Source organism: Cervus elaphus, chromosome 17 (assembly GCF_910594005.1).
Source record: "Cervus elaphus chromosome 17, mCerEla1.1, whole genome shotgun sequence".
NCBI lineage: Eukaryota > Metazoa > Chordata > Mammalia > Artiodactyla > Cervidae > Cervus > Cervus elaphus.
Genome location: NC_057831.1, coordinates 37,171,080 through 37,185,056, shown reverse-complemented (window position 1 = coordinate 37,185,056; position 13,977 = coordinate 37,171,080). Strand labels below are relative to the sequence as shown.

The 13,977-nt window shown below is 41.8% G+C and overlaps 1 protein-coding gene across 6 annotated transcripts in view; it reads right to left on the bottom strand.

Annotated features, from left to right (window-relative positions):
- Positions 1-13,977, bottom strand: part of ABCG2 (ATP binding cassette subfamily G member 2 (Junior blood group)) — a 130,770-nt gene that overhangs the window by 70,673 nt on the left and 46,120 nt on the right. The window contains exon 1 of one of the 6 annotated variants that reach the window (XM_043871250.1): positions 867-1,012. The exons of 3 other annotated variants lie outside the window; for them this stretch is intronic. The gene's annotated coding sequence lies outside the window, so the exon portion shown is untranslated. Of the gene's footprint in view, positions 1-435; positions 820-866; positions 1,013-13,977 lie in introns of those variants that run through there. 2 more of the 6 variants (XM_043871256.1, XM_043871254.1) reach the window with 2 other exon arrangements.

The following is a 13,977-nucleotide window of genomic DNA, read 5'->3' as shown; positions in this document are numbered from 1 at the left end:
ATCAGGGTCTTTTCCAGTGAGTCAACTCTTCGCATGAGGTGGCCAAAGTACTGGAGTTTCAGCTTCAGCATCAGTCCTTCCAATGAACACCCAGGACTGATCTCGTTCAGGATGGACTGGTTGGATCTCCTTGCAGTCCAAGGGGCTCTCAAGAGTCTTCTCCAACACCATAGTTCAAAAGCATGAATCTTCGACACACAGTACCAGACACGAAATCGGTTGCACCAAGGAGCTGTTTTCTTGGAGGGTCGGGGTGGGGAGGGGGGAGTCTAAATTTTCAGTCTGTTTCATACTCACTTTCAAATGAAACTGAGAGTGAATAATTAAAACCCAGTCATTTCAATTGTACAGTTTTCTATTGCCTACCAAACGCACACGCAATAGCCACGAACCTTTCATGCCACATATTCCAAACGGTTTTCACAATTTACTCACTCAGTTAGCGGTTCAGTTGTAACCGAGGGCTTCAATCTCAGGAGCTGTTGTGCTCAGAGGCAGAGCACGAACAATCATTTATATAAAACGCTGAGTCAGCCGGACCCTCCAAATACATCCTACGGAAGCAGCTCCTACTTAACAATGACATCAGGCATCCGTACAGTGTTCCTAAATGGTGAAAGGCTTTTACAAAAACTCCCTGGCTCCTTTCCTCCTTCCAGCGTCTCCCCAGTCCCTGTCTGACCGCCGGGGACTCCCTCTAGCGTCTCGCGCGCTCGGGACTCGCGCTCGGGACGGCGCGGGATTCAGGACACAGTCCGCGCTGGCGGCAGAGCCCGGCCGGGGGCGACTTGCCGGGACCGACGCCCACGGCCCCGGGGGCAGCCCACCCACCGCGCCCGCGCGGCCCCCTAGCGTCCCGCACTCACCGGCGCAGCGGCTGACCTGGGAAGGCACTGGCCCCGGGTTACCGTCACGTCGGAGAGAGTGGGCGGCGAGCCGGCGGTCTGGGGCCGACGAGCGAGCGCAGGCAGCACCGGCTGCAGCTTCACTTGGCAAACTTTAGACTGCTGACCCGGACGGCGCCCGCAGCGGCCCCTCCCTCGCGCCCCGGCTCCCTCGGGGTCGATGCCCGAGGGCCCGTGAAAGGCGTGGCGCTGCCTGCCTGGCTGCGATAAGCGCCCGGCGTCTGGGCTGAGAGCACGCTAGTGTCATTAGTGGACCCCGCCAGGTACTGGACCTGACCGTAACCCGGCCTCGGGGAAGGGGTCAGGGAGAAGACTGTTCCTGGGCTCGCGGGGACAAAGCTACAACTTCTGCTTCCCGAGCTGGTATGAAATAGACAGTGGGGAGTACCCCTGGAGACCAGAAAATGCTACCCCGAGCGGATCAATACCTGGTCTGGCCTGGGCGGATTTGGCCACTGCCAGAGTCCCACACCCCTAAGTACCAGGGGACCCTGGCACGGAGGTTTTTTCCTGTCACACATATTGTCCACCCCCAGGGCAAGTAGGCAGTCTCTAATGAATGAGCTTCTGAGAAATGAGGTCCCTGCGCCCCAGGGCCAATAAAATCAGGAACTGAATCTAAGGGTGTCCGGAGGGGTAAACAAAACTTTTTGAATGAAAATATTACAACGAATAGTTTAAAAAAAAAGAAAGTATTACAACGAATAGTTTAAATATGTTCCTCACAATCCTGTAATGCATGCATCTGTTCAATAGTCTGATCGTGTAGAAAAGCTATGAGAGTGTGCAGATTCAGGAAAAGAGTTCATAACCTCTTCCTAATGCTTTCTCAAGCGGATCATTGCCATCAAATTCTGTTCGAAAATATAAGATTAAAGCCAGCATTTCACAATTGCATTGCATTGTAAAGAAATGAGTCGTTTTAACTTTTAAGTTAACATTTTATTTTGGGCTAAGCTTCACAGGTGGCTCAGTGGTAAAGAATTTGCCTACTTGGTAGTAAAGAATCCACCTGCAAGCAGGAGGCACAGGTTTGATCCCTGGGTCAGAAAGAGCCCCTGGAGAAGGAAATGGCAACCCACTCAATCTTCTTGCAGGAGAATTCCATGGACAGAGGAGCCTGGTCGGCTGCAGTCCATGGAGTCAGAAAGAGTCAGACACAACTTAGAGACTGAACAAAATCAACTATTTTCAAATGCCTGTTTTCTCATTTAGTGTTTGGGTATTTTAGGTAACAGATATTAGGGAGGAAGGAACCTAAAGACTACCTTCCTAATTTTAAGATGACCCACCTGGTCCGAATGAGGCCATCTTGCACAAGGTCAAAAGTTAGGAGGATAAATGGAGACTCAATTTCTCAGACCACTGCCCTCTGCTCACCCTCTCTGAACAAAATAACTGCCCAGTATTCATAGTGCCTGGTTATTGGGACAACTACTAAGTGTGTTCTCTCTTTTTTTGACCCCACAGCACCCACTGTTTCGGCCAATGAAGATCTTAGTTCCGGGCAGGGATCGAACCAATGCTTCCTGCAGTGGGAGCACGGAGTCTTAACCACTAGACCACCAGGGAAGTCCCTAGATGTGTTCTTAATCTAACAGTCTTTCCTTTCCATTTAACTAAGCTTTTTGTCCCTCTGTTATTACATATCAAGAAATAGATGAAAATCTGTACCCATCAGCCACAAACCATCTGCTTTTAGTCTTTTTCTCTGCATACATATTTTCTTAAAAAACAAAAATGGGCTTGTATACAAAGTACAGGGATGAACATCATCATCTCTGGAGTCAGATAGTCTGTGTCTGAATTCTGGCTCTCCCAAACCCTGGAGACCTGAACTAGTTCCTTAGTCTTTAAGTGGTTATTGGTAATCAGGGGAAAGGCTCTCTCAGGATAGTTACATTAAATGAGATAATGTGTGTAAAGCACTGATAATGTATGTAGTGTCATTAGATAGCACTTAATAGATGCTGGGGCTTCCTAGGTACCTCAGTGATGAAGAATCCGCTGGCCGATGCAGGAGTCCATCCTAAAGAAAAGCAGTCCTGAGTGTTCATTGGAAGGACTGATGTTGAAGCTGAGTCTCCAATACTTTGGCCACCTGATACGAAGAGCTGACTCATTTGAAAAGACCCTGATGCTGGGAAAGATTGAGGGCAGGAGGAGAAGGGGATGACAGAGGATGAGATAGTTGGATGGCATCACCAACTCAATGGACATGAGTTTGAGTAAACTCTGGGAGTTGGTAATGGACAAGGAGGCATGGTGTGCTGCAGTCCATGGGGTCGCAAACAGTCGGACACGACTGAGTGACTGAACTGAACTGAATGCAGGAGAGGCAAGAGACCAAGGTTCAATCCCTGGGTCAGGAGCTCCCCTGGAGTAGGAAACAGCAACCCATGCCAGTACTCTTGCCTGGAAAATTCTATGAACAGGGAAGCCTGGCGGGCTTTGTGGAGAGTCGGCATAATTGAACGTGCACACACACACTAGATGGTAGCTATTACTATTAATATTTTGTAAAACTGCTATTTTGCAACATGTTCATGGTTCATGGAATGACATGGTTCCCTGTCATTCAAAATCTTTCTACAACTGTATATTTAATGGGCACATGGTATTGTGTTTGTTATGTACTTTAACCAATCTTCCTATTATTCCCAAAATATCTTTATAAGCTCTGTCATTACACACACACTCAGGTAAATTCCAGACAGGGAATTGCTGAGGCAAAAGGTATGCTCATTTAAACATTTTTAATACATATAGCTAAATTTCCCACAAAAAGTTGGTGCCAAATTCAGTCTCCCAACAATTTAAGGCTGCTTTGTGCTCAGTCCCATTTGACTCTGCCCTTGAAGTCATAGTCATATTATATGCCTTACAGTCAAATCGTAGACTTATCAAAGTCAGGATTTCCCAACTGAAAACTCTGAGGTCAACTGGAGTTCACACCTTTAACACACATATCATTGATGCTGTTCAGTAGCTAAGCCATATCTGATTCCTTGCATCCCTATGAACTACAGCACATCAGGTTTGCCAGTCTTTTACTATCTCCTGAAGTTTGCCCAAACTCATGTCTCAGTCGGTGGTGCCATCCAGCCATCTCATCCTCTGTCTCCCCCTTCTCCTCCTGCCCTCAATCTTTCTCAGCATCAGACTATTGGAAAAATCATAGCTTTGACTATATGGACCTTTGTTCACAAAGTGATATCTCTGCTTTTTAATATGCTGTCTAGGTTTGTCATAGCCTTTCTTTCAAGGAGCACATTTCTTTTAATTTCATGGCTGCAGTCACCATTTACAATGATTTTGGAGCCCAAGAAAATAAAATCTGCCACTGTTTACATTTTTTCCTGATCTATTTGCCACGAAGTGATGGTACTGGATACCACGATCTTAGTTTTTTGAATGTTAAATTTTAAGCCAGCTTTTTCATTCTCCTCTTTCACCCTCATCAAGAGGCTCTTTGCTTTTGGCCATTAGAGTGGTATCATTGGCGATCTTAAATGATCACCAGAAGGGCCGAGGTGTCACCATGGGTTTTTGTAGGCAGTGCACATAGGCATAACTAGATGATTCAGAAAAAATGCCTTCAGGAAGGAAGCCAATAGTCTTATTCATAAAATCACTTGAGCTGCCCTTTTGAAAACTCTAAAAATAACTGGGAGATTTTGCAGTGGGGGCAGGGAGGGAGCCTAATATTCCTTTCCAATCATCACACCAGTGAAGGGTGTTTGCTTGTATGGAGGTACAAACTTCCTGGGCCTATAATGCCATCAATCAGGCAACCCTATTATCAAAGCTCTTATATGGACCTATAAGAAGCTCTCTTCATCCTTCTCATAGAATTCTTAATATCCTCCAAACCTCTCCCAGCCCCCCTGAGCTCTCTCTATCTGCTTGCCTGGCTGCCAACTGCAAGGAAGTGGTAAGGACTTGGCCCATTCCTTAGTGTGTTCTCCAAGTGGTGAACACAGTTCCCCCTTAGCAAATTCAGGTGTCAGTTCAGTCCAGTCGCTCAGTCATGTCTGACTCTTTGCAGCCCCATGGACTGCAGCACACCAGGCCTCCCTGTCTACCACCAATTCCTGGAATTTACTCAAATCCATGTCCATTGAGTCGGTGATGCCATCCAACCATCTCATCCTCTGTTGTCCACTTCTCCTCCCACCTTCAATCTCTCCCAGCATCAAGGTCTTTGCAAATGAGTCACTTCTTCACATCAGGTAGCCAAAGTATTGGAGTTTCAGCTTCAACATAAGTCCTTCCAATGACATTCAGGACTGATTTCATTTAGGATTGACTGGTTGGCTCTCCTTGCAGTCCAAGGGACTCTCAAGAGTCTTCTCCAACACCACAGTTCAAAAGTATCAATTCTTCAGCACTCAGCTTTCTTTATAGTCCAACTCTCACATCCATACATGACTACTGGAAAAACCATAGCCTTGACTAGATGGACCTTTGATGGCAAAGTAATGTCTCTGCTTTTTAATATGCTATTGGTCATAACATTTCTTCCAAGGAGTAAGCGTCTTTTAATTTCATGGCTGCAGTCGCCATCTGCAGTGATTTTGGAGGCCACAAAAATGAAGTCTGCCACTGTTTCCACTGTTTCCCCATCTATTTGCCATGAAGTGATGGGACCAGATGCCATGATCTTCGTTTTCTGAATGTTGAGCTTTAAGCCAGCTTTTTCACTCTCCTCTTTCACTTTCATCAAGAGGCTCTCTAGTTCTTCTTCACTTTCTGCCATAAAGGTGGTGTCATCGGCATATCTGAGGTTGATATTTCTCCCAGCAATCTTGATTCCAGCTTGTGCTTCCTCCAGCCCAGCATTTCTCATGATGTACTCTGCATATAAGTTAAATAAGCAGGATGACAATATACAGCTTTGACGTACTCCTTTTCCTATTTGGAACCAGTCTGTTGTTCCATGTCCAGTTCTAACTGTTGCTTCCTGACCTGCATACAGATTTCTGAAGAGGCAGGTCAGGTGGTCTGGTATTCCCATCTCTTTCAGAATTTTCCAGTTTGTTGTGATCCACACAGTCAAAGGCTTTAGCATAGTCAATAAAGCAGAAGAAAATGTTTTTCTGGAACTCTCTTGCTTTTTTGATGATCCAACGGATGTTGGCATTTTGATCTCTGGTTCTTCTGCCTTTTCTAAAACCAGCTTGAACATCTGAAAATTCATGGTTCATGTACTGTTGAAACCTGGCTTGGAGAATTTTAAGCATTACTTTCCTAGCATGTGAGATGTCAGGTGTCAGGCAGGGCTTATTATAGCCCTGGGGGCATTTGGGAATATAATATCTGTATTGGCTCCCAGTGTATTTATTTTCACTACTACTTAAGTTGAAGAAAATAAAAACCAGTGCAAGAGGTTGTATGCACCATGACCCCCCACCATGGCTCTGCTTATCAGCTACCAGGGGCTTTTGATCAATTCAGTGAGAGAACAGTTAGTTTCTGAATAGAAACAGGGTATAAACAACACTTTCCAAAAGTCTCACTATAAAAGGAAGGTGAGAGAAAGCAGTATTTCGAAAGAGTATCTTGGGGCTCAGAGAAAATATTTCTTGTTTGGTTTAAATTAGGCCAGAATAGGTGTGCATGCCAAGAAGACAAGCCATAAAGAAGAAAAGGTGGTTTATCAGGTAACTTAGAAAACAGAATAGATTTAGAATTTAGAGGAATTAGAAAAGAAAAGCAAATATTATATATTTTAAGTTGTGACAAAAGGGGAGGGAGTCAAGATGTGTCCTTATGTAGATAAATGTTTTAATTAGGGAACAGAGAGAAAATTGAAAGAGATATCTTTGCTTCTTTCCCTAAAAGCCTACTTGTCTTTCCTAAGTCTTTTGTTTTTCCATAGAATCCCTTTCTCCCCACCCCACTTTCCCCTATTAAACTGGTCTATAAACCCCAGGACCTTATCTTTTTTCCTTTAATCTGTTGTCAATTAACTTTCAGCTCCTGCCCCACCACCACTAGACCTAAATTGGTAGACGAAAAGTGTTTCTTCCAAGGGACCTAAAGAGAGATTGCCGGGCACCAAGACTCCTAAGACTGGATTCTATAAATGTGGTGACATCAGAGTTACAAATGGGCATGACTTCCCCAGTCACAGAGAAGTAAAGCTAGAGCAGGTTAGAAGGCTGAATAAATTTGAGGATGTGGTTTTGCTGGGTGGGTAAGGCAATAGAAAAATAGAGCGAGAGTTTGAGCAGGTTAAGTGATTCATCACAGAAAAGTGAAGGCAGGAAGATAGAGGTGGTAAGGGGATCTAAATTAGGGTCACTTGGAGGCTGAAGAGCTGAAACCAGAGGGTGAAGTCACTGAATTGGAAACTGGCATATTATATTAGCAATCCATGCTTGACAAGGTCCCATGGTTTGAACGTGACAGTAGAATTACAGAAATGGAAGAAAGGTATATCTGTCTTCTAGTGCTGAGTAAGAACTTGGCATCATTTTAGCATCTTAAAGCAACACTCATTTATTATTTCACAATTCTGGAGGTCAGGAATCTAGGTGGGCTAGGCTGGGCTCTGCTTAGGCTAGCATGCATCCAAATCAAAGTATCGGTCAGGTGGATTCTTATCTGAAGACTTCCATCTGAAGAATCTGCTAAGAACGGATTGTTGGCAGAATCCATTTCTTTGTAGTTTTAGGACTGAGGTCCCTGTTTCCTTGCTGACAGTCAACCATCTTCTTCAGGCTGCCCACATTTCTTCTCATGTGACTCCTCTCTGTCTCAAAGCATGTCCTCAAACTTCTCTCGGATTTCATCACCCTCTTTTCAAAGGGCTTGTGTGATTACATCAGGCCCGTCTAGATAATTTTACTATTTTGGGGTGAACTCATTTGGAACTTCAGTCACAACTTCAGAATTTCTCAGAGCAGTTCCTGGATTAATGCTTGGTTAAGTGACCAGGGGACACTTGGACCCTGGGGGGTGAAGGGGAGCTTTAGAATTCTACCTACACTGAAGGTTAAGTTGAGATCAAAGAACACAAAAGCTAGGGTGATGGATTGGTCATCTAAATAAACACAGATTCTACCAAGGTAGTGACCATCTTGGAAAGAAGAGAAATACCAAAAACCGATTAGCAATGTCTTTTATGGGTATGGAGAAAAGAGGCTGGCATTAATACAGAGAGAGACAGCATAATGGAGGAGGGGGAAGGGAGTGGTGAGGGAGCAGGGTGTGGTGGTGGTGTTGAAGACAGATGTGAAGCCAGATCACCTTGATTCTAATAATTTTCTTTATGTAGCAGACAAGAGACTAAATACATTTGGTTGTAAAGTTCACAGAGGTAGTCAAGCCCTAAAAAATAAGCATAGTAGAGGGAAAAATGTATATAATTAGGTACAGATAATTAACCTGCAGAGTTAGAAAGTGGGGCACAAAATGTAATATTTGTCCTTGAAAAATAGACTGAAAGTTTAAATGTTGAGAGTTCACCAAACTAAATTTTACATATCTATAAAGTCTTTAAACTTTTTAATTGAAGTATAATACACATATAGAAAATGTACAGAAAATCTAAGTAAACAGCTTGATGTATATTTACAAAGTAAGCACACTTGTATATCTGTTACTCAGGTCAAATATATGCATATATATATTTGTGTGTGTATTTGTTATATGTCAATTATATTTCAATAAAAATAAACAAGCAAAAAAAAAAAAAACCCCAATAGACAAAACTCATGTATAGTGATTAAAGTAAGATGAGTAGTTATCTTTGGAAGGGACAATGACTAGGGTAGAACATAATGGGAATTTCTGGGATATTGATAATAAACAAATATAAAAATATGTATACATATATAGAGAGAGAGAACGAGGTTAGGGTGGCAGATATACAAATATGTTCACTTTTTAAATATACATCAAATCGTTTACTTAAGATTTTCTTTGCTTTTTCTGTATGTATGTTATATTGCAATTTAAAAGTTTACTTAAACAAAAAACTTTATGAACACATGATATGGGGAAAAGAAAGATGAGGAGATGCTAGATTAAAACAAGTTGATTAAGTAGGTTTTATCATTGCAGAACACATATGCAGCATTTGTTCATGGAAGCTCTTCACCAAAAAGTAGCTCAATGGCTGTATTCTTAGAAACATACTAACAGAAATATAAGAGAATCTTCTGGGGTCAAATGTGGAGGCCCTAAGACCAAACCAAGAGTGCAGATTTATCTTGAGAGTGAGAAACCATTGAAAGTTCAGGGTAGAGGGATGACACTGTCAAAGTGGTGTTTAGGAAGAGTAATCTGTTTATGTATAGGATGGCTGGCGGATGTGGGAAAACAGTGAACAGTCTGGAAGTGAAACAAATAGACTGAACTAGAGTTTTATGGTGGAAAGAAATTTGTGAGGAAAGAAACCTCGTAAAGGAAGAATTTACAGTCCTGGTAACAGATAAAACATTGAATGTGAGAGACAAAGAAGCCGGAATGTCTTGTGGGTCACTAAAGGGAATTACGAGAGTAGAAAGTATGTCTCCACCTCAGTGTATTTCCTAAATGTTGCCTTGCTCAGAGCCTTGAACACAACAGATACGTGATACATATTTATTGACTGAATAATAAAAGTGAGTTTATCTTATGTAATTCAGGGGCTTATCCACCCTGACCTGAATGTTGTAAAAGTGGAGAAGGGTTTATTGAGACTGACCTTTTTCATATGATACCTTACTGACTACTATAACATTTTGTTGACTGTAGAGATAAGAATTCATTCGTGGGAGCAACTGGAGTTAAAGTGTAATGAGCATTAAATGACACATCACTCATTATATAATGCCTTAGATTTTTTTCACTTCTGGCTGTCATGCCATCTATTATAACAGATGATGTCAACGGAGCCAAAGCTTATAACCTCATCCAGAATGAGATTTTAGTCTTCTCCATGTCATCACCCATATTAGACCAAGAAATATGCATTAATTATTCTATTTTATAACAAAGTCAACAGCCAGTCTAGATGTACCCAAGGTTCATCTCACCTCGACAGCTTTTGCTATTTGACCCTTGGGTGCCTCAATTTCTTTACCTCAAATTAAGGGTAATAATACCTATATCACAGGGTTGAATAAAGACAATAAAATAATGTATATTTGGAAAACATAAGGTAGCCTCAATCTTTCCCCAATACCAATAATAGTAGCTAATGTTTATTGAGTACTTGGTACTTGCCAGGCAGCGTTCTAAGTGCCTTTAGGTTTTGTGCAGTTTTTTCTAAATCTCATTTAATCTTCACAGCAATGCCCTTAGGTAGGTCCTGTTAAAATTTTTATCTTGAAGATGAAACTGAAGCATAGTGGGATTATGCAAAAACTGCTAAAAAATTTCTTTGGAGAGAGAATGTGAAATATTTGTTCACCCTTCAAAATCCCGCTCAGTCACAATGAATCAAAATAAAAGATGAAAAACAAGAAAATCCAGGCAGTTGCAAAACGGAGATGAATATCTCCATGAAAGAAACCCAAAGTGGTGAGAATTACCAAGCTTGTGGGTTGAAGGTCTTGATTCCAGAAACAGGTAATGGTGGTAAGGAGCTTGGCTAAATAAAGGGAACTTCACTGACAAAAAGCCTGGAACCAGGCTCTCTGCTTGAAGCCCAGGCAGGGATGAGGCTGCCCACTTATAAAAGGGTGGAGTGGGACTTCCCTAGTGGTGCAAAAACTCCTCGCTCCCAATGCAGGGAGTCCAGGTTTGATCCCTGATTGGGGAACTAGACCCCACATGCCACCACTAAAGATCCTGCATGCCTCAATGAAGACTGAAGATCCCATGTGCTGCAACTAGGACCGTCACAGCCAAATAATATTTTAAGAAATACACTATTTTTAAAAATAAAATAAATAAAAGAGTGTAGATAGTGGGAGAAAGTGCCTGTGGGTGTGTGGTGTGGATGGAGATGTTGAGTCAGAGACACCACCTGATGGTGAAGCCCCTCAGCCCATCGTGCCTTGCTGGTGCCTCTAGGGGGCTCTGTGCCTCCATAAAGGGGGAGCCACTGGAGTGGACCTCTGACTGTGATGTGCCTGGTCTCGCCTGTTGCCTCTGAGAAGGTCTCTAACACTTCTGGATGAACTGTGGCGCCTCCGCGGCCTTCTGTTCACTAACAGACTGTTCCTCAACAGAAGTGTGAAATTCAAGCTACAATCCAGGCTACAGTCCAACCTCAGTAATTTGTAAGACTGATAATGAAATAAATCATGTTAATCCCCAAATTAAAAAAAAAAAAAAGTACAGCTAAGCTCTGGCTAGGGATGTAGCCAATGGGCTGCTCCATTGTAGGAACAGGAAGACACATAACAGTCTGATGGGCCTTCTTCCTACTCCTTGTTTTTTAATCCCCTTTTCATATTTCCACATCTTACCTCCCTGTGGCTATACCTTGGATAACTTCTTCAGACATATCCTCCCAGTCACTAATTCTCTGTTGTTGCTGTTTAGTGCTAAGTCATGTCCGACTCTTTGAGACCCCATGGACTGTAGCCCACCAGGCTCCTCTGTCCATGGGCTTTCCCAAGCAAGAATACTGGGGTGGTTGCTCTTTCTTTCCATTAATCTTTCTTTTAACTTTCTATCCATTTGAATCCTTAATTTCAGTAAGTTTTTTTTTTAATTTCTAGGAGTAATATTTTGTTCTCTTCAAATTGGCCTAATCATTAGTCTCCTATTTTTATCCATGTTTTCAATGTCCTTTTTTAATCTAAAAGCATTTCAAGCAGACTTATTTTTTTAGTTTAATTCTGATAATTAATTATAAAAGTTGAACTCTCTGTGGTTCTGGGTTTGCTATCTATGGCTTGCTTGAGTTTTGTACTTTTTACTATGAGCTTTTTGTTGACTGTCTCCAGGAATTCTTTGAGGCCTGCTTGAGGGTATGCTCATCTGGAAAAGTCTATTTTTACTTCTCTCAGGCACCTGGGGATAGTGCCTAACCTGATACTCTTTAAATTATAGGCTTGTGCTTTTGGATCAAGCAAAATATGTGGACTGAGTCCCCAACTATGTAACATCTAGCCAGTAGAAACCCAAGAAAATGTTGGTTTTTTGTTGTTGTTTTTAACTTTCATTCATAGGCCAGTCCAAGACAGAAACGTGTTCTTGTGGTTCACCTTTAGTTTGCCCATTTTGAGGGTGCGCCTCTCTTAGATCTAGGTCTTATGCTTCCATTCTACGTGAGTTCAGGCTTTGCTTCTGTCCCCTCTGTGCAATACAGTTCAGAGCGTCAATAAAGACAACTGTAGGCCTCAGAGGATCCAAGGCTCTAAAATTTACTTTACCTGCCTATTGTGTACTCCATTCTGATCTTAGTGGGAATCATCCAATCAGTTAAGAGTGGCTTCAATATTTTCAACAAGTGCTACTATAGAGCACATGGAACTCTGCTCAGTGTTATGTGGCAGCCTGGATGGGAGGGGAGTTTGGGGGAGAATGGATACATGGATATATATATGGCTGAGTCCTTTCACTGTTCACCTGAAGCTATCACAACATTGTTAATTGGCTATACCTCAATGGAAAATAAAAAGTTCAAGTTAAAAAAAAATAAGAGTGGTTTTAATATTTTATCAAGCATTTTTAGATATTATGTAGCTGAGTAGTTTCAGGGCCTCTTAACTCTGCAATATTGCTGAAACTAGAAATTCTCAAATGTATCTGTCATCTTTTTCACTTTTTCTTACCACTGTGGTGGTTCAGACAGTGAAGAATCTGCCTGCAATGTAAGAGAACCAGGTTCAGTCCCTGGGTCGGGAAGATCCCCTGCAGAAGGGAATGGCTACCAACTCCAGTATTCTTGCCTGGAGAATTCCATGGACAGAGGAGCCTGGAAGTCTACAGTCTCAAAGAGTAGGACATGACTGAACGACTAACACACACACACACGAAAATTTCCAAGCATTTCACAAGTAGAAAGAACAGTATGAGGAATGACTATGTGCTCATCTCAACTGGTAGTCAATTTTCATTTCACTGATACTCCTCTTTTCTCCCCCTTTCCCACACATTATTTTGAAACAAATTTCAGACAACAAATAATTTTATTTCATAAATATTTTCTTTCATGTATGAAGATGTGGATCTTGGTAATTTTCATTTTATCTCAAATATTCATCTTTCACCAACTTTTTAAAAAATAATTTAATTAATTAATTTATTTATTTTTGGCTGTGCTGGGCCTTCATTGATGCCTGGTCTTTTTCTCTAGTTGTAGTGAGTTGGGGCTACTCTCTAGCTGCAGTACATGGACTTCTCATTGCCACAGCTTCTCTTGTCGCAGAGCACAGGCTCTATGGCACACGGGCTTCTATAACTGAAGCACCTGAGTTCAGTAGTTGCGGCTCCTGGGCTGTAGAGCACAAGCTCAACAGTCATGGCGCATAGGCTTAGCTACTCTGTGGCATGTGGGATCTTCCCAGATCAGAGATCAAACCCATGCCTCCTGCATTGGCCGGTGGGCTGCCAATTGATCCTGACAGGCTATAGTCCATGGGGTTGCAAAAGAGTTGGACAAAACCTAGCAACTACAACAACAACAATAGTCAACATGGTACTGGAAGTTGTAGCTAAAGCAAATTAGGCAAGAAAAAGAGAGGCGACCAGACTTGAAGGAAGTAAAATGATTTCTGTTAATAGGTGACATTATTTTTTATGAAGAAAATGCTAAAGATGTCACCAAAAAACTGTTAGAGCTAATAAATTCATCAAAGCTTCAGCATACAAAGTTGATACATAAAAATCAGTTGATTTTCTATACTCTAGCAATGAACAATCTGAAAAGGAAATTAAGAAAACAATTTCATTTATAATAGATTCAAAAAGAATAAAATAAATTTAACCAACAAAGTGAAAGACTTGTACACTGTAAACTATAAGACATTGCTATAATAAATTAAAGAAAACATAAATGAATGAAGAAATATCATGTATTCATGGGTTGGAGATTTAATATTATTAAAATGACAATACTACCCAAAATGATCCACAGATTGAATGCAGTTACTCTCTAAATCCCAATGTGTTTTTGCAGAAATAG